Raw genomic sequence first — 16,708 nt, 5'->3', positions numbered from 1 at the left:
CAGCAGCCAGAGATGTGAAAGTCTGCTACGCTACATCTGAGTCTCTGAGTTTTCGACTGAATATAACTTATTCGTTGATAGTTCTGCGGATAGCCAGGCGCTCTCTCAGAAAGTAAGTTACCGGTGGGTAATAAGGCCTAGCTAAGGGAGATTTTGAAAAAAATCGAAAATATTGCATTTAATTATTGCAATGCATCATTAATTTTTAAATTAATACATTAGCCATAAAATATAATGGAGTAATGGTAATTTTCACTATAAATAAACTCAAAATTAAATTTTTTCAAAAATCTTGCGAATACTTGATAAAATTGGTACTAGAGATCAATCATCACTTAAATTAAGCACCAATACTTTTTAAGATGTTGATAAAAATTATAACAATGATTTTAAATTATTAAATTTACAAAATTTAATTTTATTTAAAAAATTTTCATTTTAAAGATTTTTTTAGCCGGGTTTAAAAAAACAGTAAGAATAGTAAGAAAATTTTCAATCAGTCGCCATTATTTTTAAAATGAAAATTTAAAAAATTCCTTACGTGCGACGATAACTACATCCTTACTAATTAAAAAAGAATATGGGTTTTTATTTTCAGATGATCTATTTTTGAATTATCGAACCGACCATGAAGGGAAAATTTTTTCTAGTGCTCTACGAGATTGTTAATAACTTTGTAATAATTAAATATTTTTTAATAAAAATTTAAGATAATAATCTTCAATGTACCCTTAATAAAATAAAAAAAAATCCGATCCCCAAATTTCTTTATTTTTCCTGTGAAAAAAATTTCCGAAAATCACCTCTTTCGACTGATTTTGATGGCTCTATATATACTTCAGAGTTACCAGTCTACGTGTGAGAAAAAATGCGACACCTAACGGAGAATTTGGGAACTAAAATCCGCTAAAATAGTATGAGACGTCTAAAATGTGGTTTTAAGACACTTTTTAGCATAAAAAATCTCCTCAAAACTCCGTTTTTAATCTTAGAAAATATTTTCTTATACTCGTAGGAAGAATTTGAATTAAAAAGGTAGACTAACAAGGAGAGTAGGACTTTGATATTTGTTAACGATGGCGAGTGGGTCTTTGTGTGATGCACGGCTCTTAAAGGAGTGTGAGTAGATGTAAAGAAATGTCGGTTCCACCCGGTATATTCTACTACGAGAACATACCAGCAGCGGCTAGGCATTGAGTCCGTCGTTGCATTGCGTTGGAACACTTGAAGCCTCAACCAGTTACGGCAACAATGGGCTTTGTCTTCACGCCGTCGGCGCTTGCAAATTGGTAGAAATCTTGATTAAAGGTGCAATTCCACTACTGCTGCTGCCTGCTGCTGCTGCTGCTGCTCTGCCTTAGGAATAATATGAATTGCACCCCGATGCTCTCATTCCTCTTTACTTGTTTGTCTTTTTCCTTTTATTTTTCAGCTTTTTGTTCTTCACGTTATTCCTCATCACAGTATTCTCCGTCGCGAGCATAGAAAGGAAGATAAAATCCCAGGAATTATTTATAAACAGCCATGTCATTTTTTTCATTGGTATTTGTTCATAAATTATAAAAATTTACTCAAAAAGTGAAGCTTTTTTTTTTTTTTTTCAAATATTCGTCCTTCATTTTTTCACTAGTCAGGGCAATGATTATCACGGCTTACAATATATATTATATAAAAGTTTGAATTTTAACGCACAGACCGCGTTTATTGTATGTAATATTGTAATCTTTTATATATAAGTAGCTCAATTCAATGAATACACGGTGTATTATCCGGATGATCTGACTGAATGGGCTTAGAGCACTTATTATTGACGATACATCATATAATATATAATATATAATGCATAACAATAATGTGGATATAGTAATCGAATGTTACCCTTGTCCAGGACACGGGGCGGCAGATAAAGAATTCCCAGCTTGGTCAATCCCAATCGAGTGGACATTTTGCTTGCAAGGAGTTCTACCAGTCTTAATAGAGGAAACCAACAATTAAATCCCTGAACTACGTGTTTCTATTCACCCTCGGCTTAATCTTGTTCGCTCCTCAGACTCGGTCATGAAAATGTTGACATTTGGATGATTATCGGCTAATCGGTTTTCGGTTATGAAAATTTCTGGTGGTGGGAAAATTATGTTTCATTAGAATTGCCAGATGGGATGTTTATTATTTCTCAATGACAAAGAAATGTCTATTTTTTTTTTTTTTTGGGGTTAATTATTGTTTAGATATCTTGACAATTATCCGTGAAAAAATTTTCTGGCATTGTAATTTTTGTAATTTTTATGAATAAAGTTTTCTACTAAAAAAAATTTAGTATTTTAGGTAGAAAAAAATTTTTTTTCAGTGCATGCTCATTTACAATTTTTTTTATTGAAAGTAGTGTAGAAAATTTTCAACAGATGGCGCGTGTTTGGTGAATTTTCTCACTATAAAATAGTTCATTTCAATTTCTAAAGTTCTAAAGTATAAATAATTTTTTTTTACTCTTTTATAAAGCTAGCCTGACAATAGTTTTAAAGTTTACTTCACTACGAAACCAATTTTTTAATAATACGACAAATGACGCCCCAAAAAAAAATAAAAAATTCAAATAAAATATTTTATTAGCCTGATATGGCCGAATATAACCAAGTAAAGTCATATAAAAAATCTTTCATGGGTGGGTATTGATTTAATTCAATTTAGTTCCTAAATACACCGCCAGGTATCGCAGTTTTCTCGCACTCAGAAAGGCAAATCCAAAGTATAAAATACTCCCAGGTTTTTTTTATACGAATAATTTCTTTAGACTAGAAATTTAGCGACAAAAAACAATGCCAAGGACAATCTAACACCAGAAAACTCTTTCCACCCTTTCTAAAATTTTCAGTCTATCTCATTTAAATCTACAACAAAACTAATACCCAAGGATCTTACTCCCTGGCAGGCAGACTACTGCCAGCGGTACTTCTATTCAGAAATGGAGCTCGACTCCTCTCCTCAGTGAGTCCAACAACTTCAAGCCACTCGTACTTCTGTTTGTGTTTGCTAATTGTGAATTGTCTACTTCTTGCCCGGGTGCCTCAAGTGTCTTTTGTGCAAACACACCCACACCCTCAACAGTAATACACAAAGCCCGAACAATTCTATCAGCCGTTGTTTCTCCTTTGGTTGGTTGGTTCATGTGTCACATTCGTATCACTGATATGTTTTACATAAATATATACATTTATATATACGTGAATGCTCAGACCGTAGGTTTAACAAGGCAGCTAAGTTCAGCTCCAACACATCCACCAAATGTGAATACATCTCCCATCTATATAGATATATATAAATATATATATGCTCTATACATTACAACTACAACTTATAGCACACATCCGGGGGCTTAGAAGTACTCGAGTTTACCTCACTACATGTGCTACAGCACAACAGTACACTACAGATTGCACACTACACACACAAGAGGCACCCGCGAGCAAAAGGCTACCAATTTTTAGGTTTACAAGCGCATAAGAGGGCGATAGTCTTTCTTTGTCACGTAGCTCACAACCTTTTTTACTTTATTTCCCTTCATATTCATTCCGGATAGTTTTTTTATGCTAGAGTTGCACTTTTGGGGTTGCCATGCATGAGCAGTGTGCAATTGTTGCCGGTATATTTGATTTGATTCACCGTTCTTTGTCACTATTCAAGTTTCGGAGACCCAGTTCGCTCCCATTACAGCTGATAATGGCTGTATCTATCGAAACCCACGCGAATTTGGCAATTCACGCGATTCAATAAGTGTTTGCACGACGCTGCTGAAATTCTACATGCCAAATTGTGTCGAAACTAACCCTTCTGCTCTACAATACAGATATCATTCTTATTAGTGGATTTAGTTGAGTGTTGCTAAATAATCCATTGATTCAATCGATACATTGAAAAATTCTTGAACCAAGAATATAATTTTAAAGGGGGTAGTTGTCTTGAATTAAGAAAAAAAATTCTTGAATCAAGTAAAATTTCTTTAAATCAAGAATTTTTATACTCAAATCAAAAATATGAAGGAAGCTCTTCAAAATTATATACTTGATTCAAGAATATTTTTTTTTCTGTGTGGAGAAAATTTTTTTGAATTGGCTTGATCTGAGAAGTCCATAAATAATTTTTTTATTTCCATATCTAGCATGACCATCGGCCATATTGAGCCGTATCTAGCTTAATATGGATTCATAAGTCTTTATATAACTTTTAATACGATTTTATCAAGCACAATGTAGTCATATCTGCCCATATATGATTTTTGCATCAAAAAACAGCGTGAAAAATTTCCTAAAAATATTTTAACCTTCTACTTAATAATCTTAGGACATTTAATTATAGTAAAAAAAAAAATGCTAAATTTTATGATAAAAAATTGGATCAAGAATAGTATTTTTTTAAACTACTTATGCATTTTGTATTTTTTTTTTCATATATTTTTTAATATTCTGTATAATATAGGATAATTTATTTAATACATTGAATATTAGTATGTCATTGAATTTTAGTTTAAGAAATTTTTTACAGACTATAAATTTATACCAGAAATTTTTTTTTCACATATTTCTCATTAATTACTCAATTATAGCAACACTAATTTGTTCCCCTGATAATACGTCGAACGTCGACGGGTATATGTATCATTGCTTGGCATGTGCAGTCGTTTGAGTTGGTGGTCGCACGTGCAGCCACACCAAACTTGTCACTTGGCAAACAATAAACTCTAGCCAAGTACTGTCATCAATTTAATCGGGTAAAATACCTTGGATATAATACCGGTCAATATTTAAAATCGTCAGCCATAAGTGTTGAACAAATTTCCTCGGAATATATAAATATACCTATGATTATTAGTTTATCCTAAATAATAATAGTAAGCCCTGATACATCAAACAAAGAATCGTGTGGGAAGGGGATATAGTGTCTTTTTAAGTTTTATCAACTAGCACCGTTCTTTGCACGTACAATAAACTCTTGGTGTTCCCTTTGCTCTTCACTCCACAGTTTCATTCCATTCCGATTCGTTCTTGCTCTTAAACTTTTCAACTAGATGGCATTGTCCTTGTCTGGTCTTAGTCGGTAATCTGCTTTGGAGTGTCTCTGGCTGCGCGATTGGCGCGGTAGCAAAGAACGAGGGAGAATCAACCGGGTTTTCATTGGCTCACTGTAAATCCATACTCGGTACTCGCGGGGACGCCTCATTCGCGGCTGTCGGAGAGTATACACACACCAAAAAGCGTCCCCTAGGGAATAAAACCACCCTAAGCGGCGGAACCAGCTTTCTCATTCATCCTCACACCATATTCTTCTGTCACGTTCGAGCCAAAATACGTCCATTTATAGTTTTAGACAAAACTAAGAGGCCAATACCTTTTTGGATTTAGAGCGATTATTTATTTTAGGTTCATAGATAAATCTTGTCAAATTTTTGATCAGTTGGACAAATTCAATCTTCTGTAGGGACCAAAATCCTTACGTAAATTTTTCCATTTTTTAACCATTTAATTCAGCTCGTGAAAAATTTTTTTAAAACGGTCAATTTTTACATCAAACTGAAAAAATAATTAACTTGACTCAAGAGAAAAATTCTTGAACCAAGAAAATAATTTTAAAAAGTTTCATTGTCTTGAATCAAGACAAAAAATTCTTGAATTACTTAGTTTAAGAATTTTTCTACTCAAATCAAGAAGTTGAAATTCCTCAAAATTATTTCTTGATTCAGGTAAATTTTTTTTTCCAAAATTATTCCAAAATTGGTTTCACAGTTGATGAAACTAAAAATCTATAATAGACAAGCATTGTAATGAGTGAAAAAAAAATTTTTGTTACAATATTTAGTGTCTCAAAATTAACTCTGTTGTAGCAAGACAATTTAGCAACCATGCGCCACCTGTCGGAGACCGTCAACACTAATTTTCCTCAAAAAGTTAAATGTGGCCATATTAGGCCTAATATGGTCATATTGAGTAATTTTAAGTAATATAGAGTCATATTAATACAATTGTAGCTGTTTTTGTATCAGCTAACACAAAATTTTCCCTGAAACCTGTAAAAAATGCGCAATAAAATTCCCCCTCGAAATCGATGTTTGTAAAGCGATTTTTGGAAATAAAGCTCGCCTTTCTGAATTGATCAAGCAGTTGTGCTCCGTCCTGGTCGCGGGGTAGAGAATAGGAGCCTCTGTATCGGATCTATAGGGCTCGGTGTAAACGAGTGGGCGTGGTCTTGGTGTAGGTTATCCAGACCACGCCTCCCGCCGCGAAAAGGTGCAGTAGAGGGGAAATTGCAGCAGGAGCACGCTGACAGCATCAGAAAGTACTTCCATCTCCATCGGCGGTGACCAGCTAGCTAGCTGCTGGCTAGATTGAGCTTTAGTCGCGCAACTAGGGCGCCCCTTTTGCCCTTTCGCGTTGCATTGAAGAATCACGAGACACACGGGTTTTTCTCGTGCAAACACCACCCGAGACACCGAGTTTAAGGGTTCAACGATCTTACCCGGGACCTCATCAACTGCCTCTTGCTCGCTAGATCTTGTCCCCGAGGAGACGATCGTCATTTTTTCGCCGGGGGTTCACTTTACTGGAAGCTCGCCGACGGTCACGATTTCTCTCAGTGAAGTGTCGTGATGTTTTTTTGTAATCATCATCATTAATTTTTAAAGAAGAAGACTTTGAAATTTATTGAAGTGATTTTAAGAGAGAGAAGTGATTTTTAATCAATAATTGACATTTTAATAACAACATTTTTATTCTCAGGTCTGGACAAAATGATAAAGTGGCCGGATTTTTGGAACTGGCGACAGTGTTATCAGTGACGGGGATTGCTCATTAATTTTTTGAGTAGTGATTGTGATTACTGTGTAACCGGTCGAAGCAGATTAATTTTTTTGTATAGGTAAGAAGTTATAATATTTTTTTTTGAATGCAAACTTTTTCCTTCCTGAATTTTTCTTCCCGACGTTAATATTTATTTTCTATTTTTTAAATTAATTAGTCGGCTTAATAATAATTATTTAAAATGATATTTTCGTACTAAATATAACTCGTAATTTTTAAAGTTTGACAAGAATTTCTATTTTTAAACAAAAATATCTGATATTTTACTCCATAAAAAATATATAATTTTTTGCAACTTTTCTTGGTTAAATTTGTGTTAATTATTTTAAGATTTAATTTTATTAATTTTTGGATACATAATTAATATCTTGCCGAAGGTAAAATTAATTGATTTCACTCCAAAAATTCGCAATTAATTTTTTTTTTTAATTTGAAATAAAATTTTCTAGGCAGCAATTTTTTTAAAATTAAAGAATTCTTTTTATTGAAGAAAACTTAACTTGAAGCTTTATGATCGTGAATTAAGCAAAAAAATTTTTTTTGAAATTTTTCTTGATTTAAGGACAAAATAATTTTTGTCCTAAATTAAATTAATTGTGAAACTTTAAAAAATTTCTTCAAAAAATTATTTTCATTTATGAAAATTTTCAGAAATGAATTTACATTTAAATTATCAGTAAAAAAATAATTTTATTTTGTATTTTTTAATTAAAAAGTTGAGAAAATATCAATTTGACTAAAAAAAAAAATTTTCTGTAGCCTTCAAACTGGAAAAAAAAATTTTTTTAAAAGTAAAATCATAACAAAAATTACAATAAAATCAAGCAACTGTCGGTGTAGCCCTCGATAAAAAATAATCAAGTACACAGACCGAGTATAATAGCGCAATTATAACTATCAAAAATGACCGAACAATTAGCTCTTATCTCGAAATCATAAAAATATTTAGCCAACACACACTCAAGAGCTTTATGTGCGTACTTGTTTTTAAAACAGTGAGAGGGGAGGAAAGGAGCGCTAATTGGATTCTATTATTTTACAAGAGCACAACTCCGTTTTTTTAGTCACCAAGTGGGCTGTATTCGCGCGTTGGGATCATAAAATATGTATAACGTGTTGCAGTAAGTGGATGAGGCAGGACTTGCGTAAGACGGACGATGTTGACGAGTATAATGAGTGAGCTAAGTAGCAAGTAGAGTAAGTGGTGTTAAGTCTGGGTCTGGGTCGGGGTCGCGATATGAATATGGAGAAAAGTTTCAACCGAACAAACCCGAGACCTAATCTTAGCGGGCTAAAATTGCTCTCACTCTCTCTCTCTCTCTCTATCTTTCAAGTGAGTATGCAGTTCGGTACTTTGGTATTATCCGAAGTAACATGTGGGACAGGGTGGTACTGAGTACGTTTTTCAGGGGCTTCGGTTTATAAACTTCAAGTACTAAACTACACAATGGATTATTATTGTATTGGAGGGGCTCGCGAGGCAAAAAGGGGCCTTTCCAATCTCTCTTTCGTTTCATCTATAGGCTACATCCAAAGGCGAGACTTTATTTTATTTATTATTGTACATTGTAAACGGTTTTGAGCAAACACTCTTGGAGCCTAAGTTACAATACAGTTTTTTTGATAATTAATTTTTTTTTTTTTTTTTAATATATACTTTTGAGTAAAGTTGTAGCGAATTTTTTTTTGACAAAGCCTAGTGAGAATTTTTTACAAAAAAATTCGATAGAGCTTTTTTTAATTATTAAATTTTTTAAAGTGTATCAAAGATTTTTTTTAAAACCTAAAAAGAATTTTTTTTTTTAATTATTTAAAATGATTCTTTCAAAAAATAAATTACTGGAAAGAAAACGATTGAAAAAAAATTTTTTTAAAGATATAAGCTCATCCCGATGTTACACTCATCAAGAGCTTTCATTTGAATACCCACACGCATTTTTCATATATTTCATATATTTTATATATATGATATTTATAAAATATATGAAAAATTGATGTGGGTACTCAAATGAAAGGTCTCGATGAGTGTAACATCAGGATGAGCTTATATTTGTAAAAACTTCAATAGTTTACAAGATACAAGGTCATTTCTTAAAAAAAAAACCGATTTTATATGACTATCCTGGAAACAAAATTTTTCTTATTCTCTTAATAATATAAATTATAAATTAAAATTTTTATAATTTATTAAACTTTCTGAAAATTCATCAATAATTAAATAAAAACAATAATTAAAAAAAAATCTCTTCCAAGATTAGACACTAGGATACGTTTGCAAACATGCGACGGCATCTAGTGATTAGCATAGATATCTCCAGGCCCTTATCTCCTTAATTCGACCTCCACCGAGCATTAATTGTCGGTTTGCTCTAACACACAAGTATATTTATCCATATGATAATAATTTACACAAATAAAAACCAATAAATATAAAAAAAAAAAAATCCTAATGAATTTTTATTAATTCAACCGAATAAATTTCAGTGAGCGTTTGTTCGATCCGTTTCCCGTTTAGTTTAAATACGCCGTTATCCCGCGGACTTATTCCTTTATATCCTCGTTTCACCTCAACTCCGTATGCTGTATTATACTTATATACTGTACACCCGTGAATCCGGACGGCGGTGTCGCATTATTACGCTACTTGATTTTATGTCGAGAGTCCTGCTGCCGAGCAGTAGCTTCCTCGCCGGCGTATTACTATATAATACATATATATTATATATATATACCCGGCAGCTGTCTACGTCGATTATTCGCCATTGAAATATTCTGTTGGGATTTTCCTCGACGGCACACAGAAGGGGATCACAAGGTCTGCTCCACTTCTTCTTTTTCTTTATCTTCACCCACTGCTTCATCTCCTTCATCTTGTCTTCATCCTGAGCTAATATTTGAAGAGGTTATAGAGAAGGAGAAGAATCCTTCTTGCTTCTTGCTTCTTGCCTTACATGCTCTGATAATTATAATTATTTTATTTTTACATTTTTTCAGGATTTATCAGTCTAATCATAATCATCGAAGTTTAATTATACAGGTAAAAAAATTTATTTAGACGTTTACAAGGAGAGAATTTAATAATTAATTTTTAGCTTGAAGAATATTAAATAATTAAATTTTTAATTATTTAATTTCGATATTAAATAAAATCTACCTCTTGAAATTCAAGTTAACCTTCGGTAAAAAGTATTTGTAATATGTTTTTGTGCAGAAAAAAAAAATTTTCTTGAACTGAGAAAATTATAAAGATGACCGAAATTATTTTGAAGCAAGAAGAAATTTTTTTAGCTTAAAAAAATTTAACTTTGTTCAAGAAATTTTAATTTTTTCCAAGAAATATTCAGTTTTCTTTAATTTTCATGCTTTAAAAAAATTTATGGTTGATTGAAGAATTTTTTTTTTCTGTGTGGGGGTTACAAAGATGATAATATAATTTACAGTGTCAATTTTAAATTGTAATAATGCTTTTTGGTTAATTTTCCCAACATTTAATGATAAAGTTTTATAAAATTGATATTGAAAAATTAAATAATTTAAAATTTAAATAATTAAATTAAAATAAATTAAATAATTTAAAAATTCAAAAATTATTAACTGTTATTAATTATATTTTAATTGCAAATAATTAAAGTTTCTATTTTTATAAAAAAAATTTTCAACAATTTTAAATAAAAAAACAAAAAGCAAATCCTGGCTGAGAATGAACCAGAATTCAATGAAATAAATTACTCAAAGGCGTGAGAACTATAAACTATTTATTATTTTTTCCATCGCGTGCAAGTTAACACACTGATCGTGGCATTTGCGCGGCAAAATAATCCTTGAAACGCGAGAAAATAAAAAAGCCGCAAAAAATTTAATTTATTTATAAAAAAAATCAAAACTTTAAAGTAAAAATATAAATTCTTTGGAATTGACAGAGAGAACTCCAAGCTTGAGATCGTGAGATTGATAGCCTGGAGGGTGTGAGGGAGTTTGTAATATGTAATCGGCAATAAATAACGATAAACTTATGACAAACAAATTACTTGGCACGGACTTGCCCCGTCGCTATCGTATATCTGTCTACAAATTAGCAACCGGTAAACTTGACTACGAGCTTTTGTAAAGGCATAGTTGGATAAATGTGTACGTAGATATATATTCTATATATGTAGATATATACACATACGATTCTTAAAGAATCATATGTATGTAAGCTATGTAATGCAGTAGCTTTATGCGAACCCGAGGCAAATGCTCAGAGCTCCGAGGGTTTTATAGAGGGTGTGTGTAAACTCTATATGCATGTACATTTTGCAAGTATTAATATATATATATATATATATATATATATATATATATATATATATATATATATATATATATATGTGTGTGTGTGTGTGTGTGTGTGTGTGTGTGTGTGTGTGTGTGTGTGTGTGTGTGTGTGTGTGTGTGTGTGTGTGTGTGTGTGTGTGTGTGTGTGTGTGTAGTTTGGATAAGGGTTGCCCCAGAATTAATGTACCACTTCCTCTTGAAGCCAAACGGCAATTTCAACCTCAAGCTGTAACGCTAAACTTAAAACGCCTTACTTTCTGGTCTTTTCAATTAATCTTGCCCATATTGTTTTTGCTTCTTTTTTTACACTGATAAGTTGAGACGCTTTGAACAAAAGACACGCGGTCATTTTTTTTTATTTTATTTAATAAGAAAACTTTTGTTTAATAAGAATTTTGTGAAATTAAAAAACTTTTTAGATAGCCAAATAAATTTGTCAATTTTTTTTTTTTTTTTTTTTTTTTTAATAAAAAGTATAATTGTCCGAATTTTGAATAAAAAAACAAACGGAGATTATTTTTTTTTTTTAAAAAAAATATATTATTTGAAAAAAATATAAATCAGAAAATTTTTTGATTTTTTACAATCAAAAAAATTTTGTAAAATTACAAAATAAAATTTTTTTAGAAATTACTATTAAATTTCATGATTTTGAGGAAATAAATGTCGCAAAATTTTAAGAAAATAAAATTTGATTCTAATCTAAAAAAAAAAGAATTATTTTAGAGAAATTTTTTGTGAATTTTCGTAAAAAAATTGGAAAATTTTATCTTTGATAAAAAAATATAAGATATCGATTTTTTCCAGACATAAATTGATAAAGTTTACATTACAGATATTCCGTGAATAAAATTTTTTTAAATAGTTTATTAATTAAAATTTTAAAAAATATTTAAATAATTTTTTAAACAGTAAATAAATTTTCAAATCATTAATTATTTATAATCTATGATATTTAATTAATTATAATAATTAAACAAAATTATGTAGATATAATTGTAAAATATTTCCAATGGATACAAATTAATCCAATTTTATAAAATTACCAATTATAAACTCAACTCTCGCGATGGTCTTCATCAAAATTTGATCGAGTGCTCGTAATGAATAATTAACAGTCGCGTTTACGATGGACGATGAGTTAATATTGTAAATAATTAATAACTCGAGCGAGCTGACAAGCGGAATTGATTTTATACGTTCGAAAATTAGCGATCGAGGGTCTTTTCACTGATGGGTTATTTCGGGTAACAATAACATCTGTTATCTGGATTACACACTCGACTAATGAACTCATTTTGAACTTAATAATCTATAATTACAATAAAACAAAAAATAATGAAACATTGTAATTAAATTTTATATTTACATAAAAAAAAAAAAAAAATTAAATTTCTTGAGAAAAATAAAAATAAATCTCGCAATAAAATAATAAAAAAATTTCAATTAAAACTGAAACCCGCTGGGAAAAAATTATCACCTTCAAATCGTCATTAAAAAAGGATTAAGTTAATAAATAATCCACAATTACAATTATGACGTAGTAAGAGTAATTTATGTAAGCTGCCTAATTTAATTGGGAATTTATTAACAAAGTTGCGTACAGGAAAAAAAAATAATTTGAAAAATTGACATTAAAAGAAACAAAATAGTTTAAAATAATGAAGAAAAAGGTGCTCGGGCTCATACATCCGGCGGAGATTAACAGATAACAAGGTGTGTAATACTATGTTGTATGTATGACATTGGATAAATTAAGAGAGTTGACGGGAGCAGGAGATGGTAAATTCTCTCGGGTTTGCGGGGAATGTCTTATATTAGTATACGGTGTAATAGTAAGCAGGTGCAAGGATCTTGCCTCGTTATCGTACAACGCATAAAACATTATCTTACACACTTAAATTCCCTTACTGCATTAATTCTTTCTCCTACGCAGCCTTAATTTATTCACTGCACTGAAAAATAGCTCCTAGCTACTCAGATGCTTTTTTGCATATTTAAACGACCTTTACAGTTTAATGGCCGAGTGTTTTTTTGGGAAATTCTTATATTTATGTCAAGCCTTTAGGATTTTATTTTTAATTAAAAAAAAAAAAAAATAAATAAAAAACAAGTTTAAAAAATCCTCAATTTTTTATTTAATTTCAATTTTTTTTTAATAGATTTTTTTATTTAATTTAATTTTTTTTTTAATTGAAATTTTTCATTTAATTAAAATTTTTTTTAATTGGATTTTTGGTAAATTAGTTTAGATAATTGTAAAATTTTGTGATAAATTGAATTTTTTGAAATTTTTTAAAAGACTAATTGAACGATTTGACCTTTGAGATACTGAAAATTTTTTAAACACAAGAAATGTCTGGAAAAAAATAAAATTCACAGAGATAATTAATAAATTTTAAATTAAAAAATTTAAAAAACTGTCAAGTTAAAATAAGAAGTGATTTAAATTTGATTTTATTGAGTGGTGGTTGTAACTTTGCTACAATTTAAATGTCATTAGAAATATTAAACGAAAATAACAGAATATAATTGAGAGGGTGAACCGGAAGTTGATGCTTATTCACTGAGCACCGAAAGGGCGGCTCGCGTATAATTTACGTATAAATTAAGGCGAATGAATCAACGGCAGACTATTAATCGCAGTGTAGTGGGTATCGTGTGTGTTTGTTCGTTCGAAAATATATGTGTAGCTCGTAAAAGTGTTCTGTTTATGGAGGTTTGTTGCCGAGTTAATTAAATGCATTGCTGGTGGTTTTAATATTTATTTACTTGTGTGAATTTTATTGGTCTCGCTGATAACAATAACGATTTGCCGGCCGGTTGTTTATCCACCTTTATATATAAATTTACTTTTTCATTGCTTTGCCACGTGGATCGGAATAACTTTCCCATAGTTTAAGTCATTCGAGACTCTTGGGAATCTTTCAGTTTTTGCAAGGGTTTTTTTATGCTAAAAATAAATTTTACTTAAAAAAAATTTTTTTTTGTAATAATTTGACTTTGATCTTAATTCAAAATTTTCTTTTCTCAAAAAAATTAATAATTACTTGTGAACTATAAAAAAATAAAATTTTTCTTTATTAAATAATTAATTATTTTTGTTAAAATTGCATTGTTTTTTTTTTAAATATTGAAGTTTTTAAAGATATAAGCTCATCTCGATGTTACACTCATCAAGAGCTTTCATTTAAGTACCCACATGAATTTTTTATATATTTTTCATATATACATATATATATTATATATAAATATATGAAAAATTGATGTGGGTACTCAAATGAAAGGTTTTGATGAGTCTAATGTCGGGATGAGCTTATTTTTGAAAAAATGTCAATAGTTGACAAGATACAAGGTCATTTCTTAATTATGTATCTAGAGATAAAGCATTTTTGAATGCAGCCGAAATACTTATCATTATAAATTGACTATTGGTGAGAATGATATAAAACCTTGAAAAGGCACAAATTGAAATCAAGACCTTTGCAATGACACTAAATTTTTCTAAAAAAACCGATTTTTTAATATGATTTTCCTCGACGCAAAATTTTTCTTATTTTTTTAATAATCCAGATAAAATCAATGACTTATTAAAAAGCTATCAGTGAAAATGACACTAAAAATAGCTGTATACTTTCAAGCAAAAATCAGTACCGGAAGTGGAGTCATATTAATGTCGATTGAAGGGATAAGAATAATAAACCTAAAAAGAGTGAGGGATTGTTCATGATATTGAAGGGTAGAGAGGAGAGAGAGAGAGAGAGAGAGAGAGAGAGAGAGAGAGAGAGAGAGAGAGAGAGAGAGAGAGAGATAGTGAGGGTAGAACGGGGTAAACAGCCCGTGAAATTACCTTTTAAATATTAGATTATGATTAAATGTGTACTTAGTCTCTAGTAGAGCCTCGGAAGCCCTAAATGTTGAGCGATGATCGTTTCCCTCCGCGAGCTTTGGAATAGAACCAAGTAAAGGCTGTATGGGCCACGGAGCCACCAATGAGCTGGCTCATAAAGCTTCATGGGGAGTGGAGAGCCACCCTCTGTTATGTATATAAATATACATGTATATACATATAATGTCAGAGATTGTGTCGACTAGCTAGCTGCATCCCTTGACGCTCCTTTCACCCCTTGTCAGGGTTGTTCGGCATTCTCTTGCTACCCCCTGCTCGGCCAGCCCTTTTACGACCCGGACCGGTCTGCATGATCTACCCGCTTGGTATTATAGATAAGATAAGATATAAAATAGATAGGGAACAAAATGAGTGGAGGCTTTTTCAAAATATTTCTATGGGCTTCCATTCCCGAAAGCAGAGCTTCAATAATGGTCGCCATTTTTCGAGGCTTTGTTCCTCCGATTTGTTAATTATTTATCTGTTTATTTCCTTTTATTTAAAGCTGCCAGCAGGTGAATCTTGATTAACCGGTGCAAACCACCGGCAGGTTTATTTATAAATATTCATTAAATTGTAATGTAATGCCTAGTGGCTTCTACACCCTCGCTTTTTATTTCTTCTTCCTTATCTTTTGTTCTTTCCTTTATTTTTAAAGTTTTTTTTTTTTTTTTTTTTTACATCTTTCTTGGATCTTAATACTAATTCAGTCATCATTTGCCATGCTATTATTATGAATCTGGTATTAAAGATGATCAATTATAATAAATGGATTTGTAAGAAGATGTGATGGAAAAAAAAATTTTTAATTCGGGAAAAATTTAACAAAATTATTTTAAATCAAATTGGATGATTTAATTTAACGATTTTTGTCTTGAAATTCATTTTTTTTATCATTCTTGGGTCAAGTTATTTTTTTTTATTACTATTGGCATTTTTAAAACAAGTCAATAATATTTTTAATGAATATTATTTTATATTTTAATCCTTAAAAAATAAATTTTGGTGTCAAGTGTATTTTATTTTATTTTAATTCTTAAAATTTATCTTCACGGAAAAAATAAGATGACACTGGATATCATCCCAGATTATACTCAGTGATATCTGTGATAAAAAAAAATTTCAGATAGTAGCTAATATAATCCAGATTATACTGAGTGATATCTGGATTATACCCATTGTAATTTGGATTATACTAGTTACTATCTAAAATTTTTTTTTACTCAGTATAATCTGGGATGATAACCAGTGTCATCTTGTTCTTTCCGTGTATACTTAAAGAATTAATTATATTTATTTACACTAAGAAAAAAAAAACCCGCAGACTCATTAAAAACCTAAGAATCGCCCCCTAACCACATCGAACTCGTGAAATAACCCCTCGAAAATTCTTTCCAATAATAAACCTGTAACGCACAACATACTTGTGCCTTAATCGACGCTCGTAGATTTCGTCTTAAATAAACTTGTCACCTACCACTCGAGAGTGGATTACGTCCCTTATTTCTATTTTCCTCCCTTTCCCGAGACGTCTCGCTGGTATTTTCTCCATCAAAGCCGTTCCCCTCATAAGCTACCCCACCAGGAAGGACCTTAAACTCAGACATGGACATTCGATTCGAGTGGTCACTTTTGATCGAATCTAACAACAATA

Source organism: Cotesia typhae, unplaced genomic scaffold, assembly GCF_013202065.1.
Source record: "Cotesia typhae breed Kobodo isofemale line unplaced genomic scaffold, CoteBio_Ctyphae scaffold_152, whole genome shotgun sequence".
Taxonomy (NCBI): domain Eukaryota; kingdom Metazoa; phylum Arthropoda; class Insecta; order Hymenoptera; family Braconidae; genus Cotesia; species Cotesia typhae.
The sequence above is the reverse complement of the archived record's forward strand: the minus strand, read 5'-3'. Positions refer to the sequence as shown.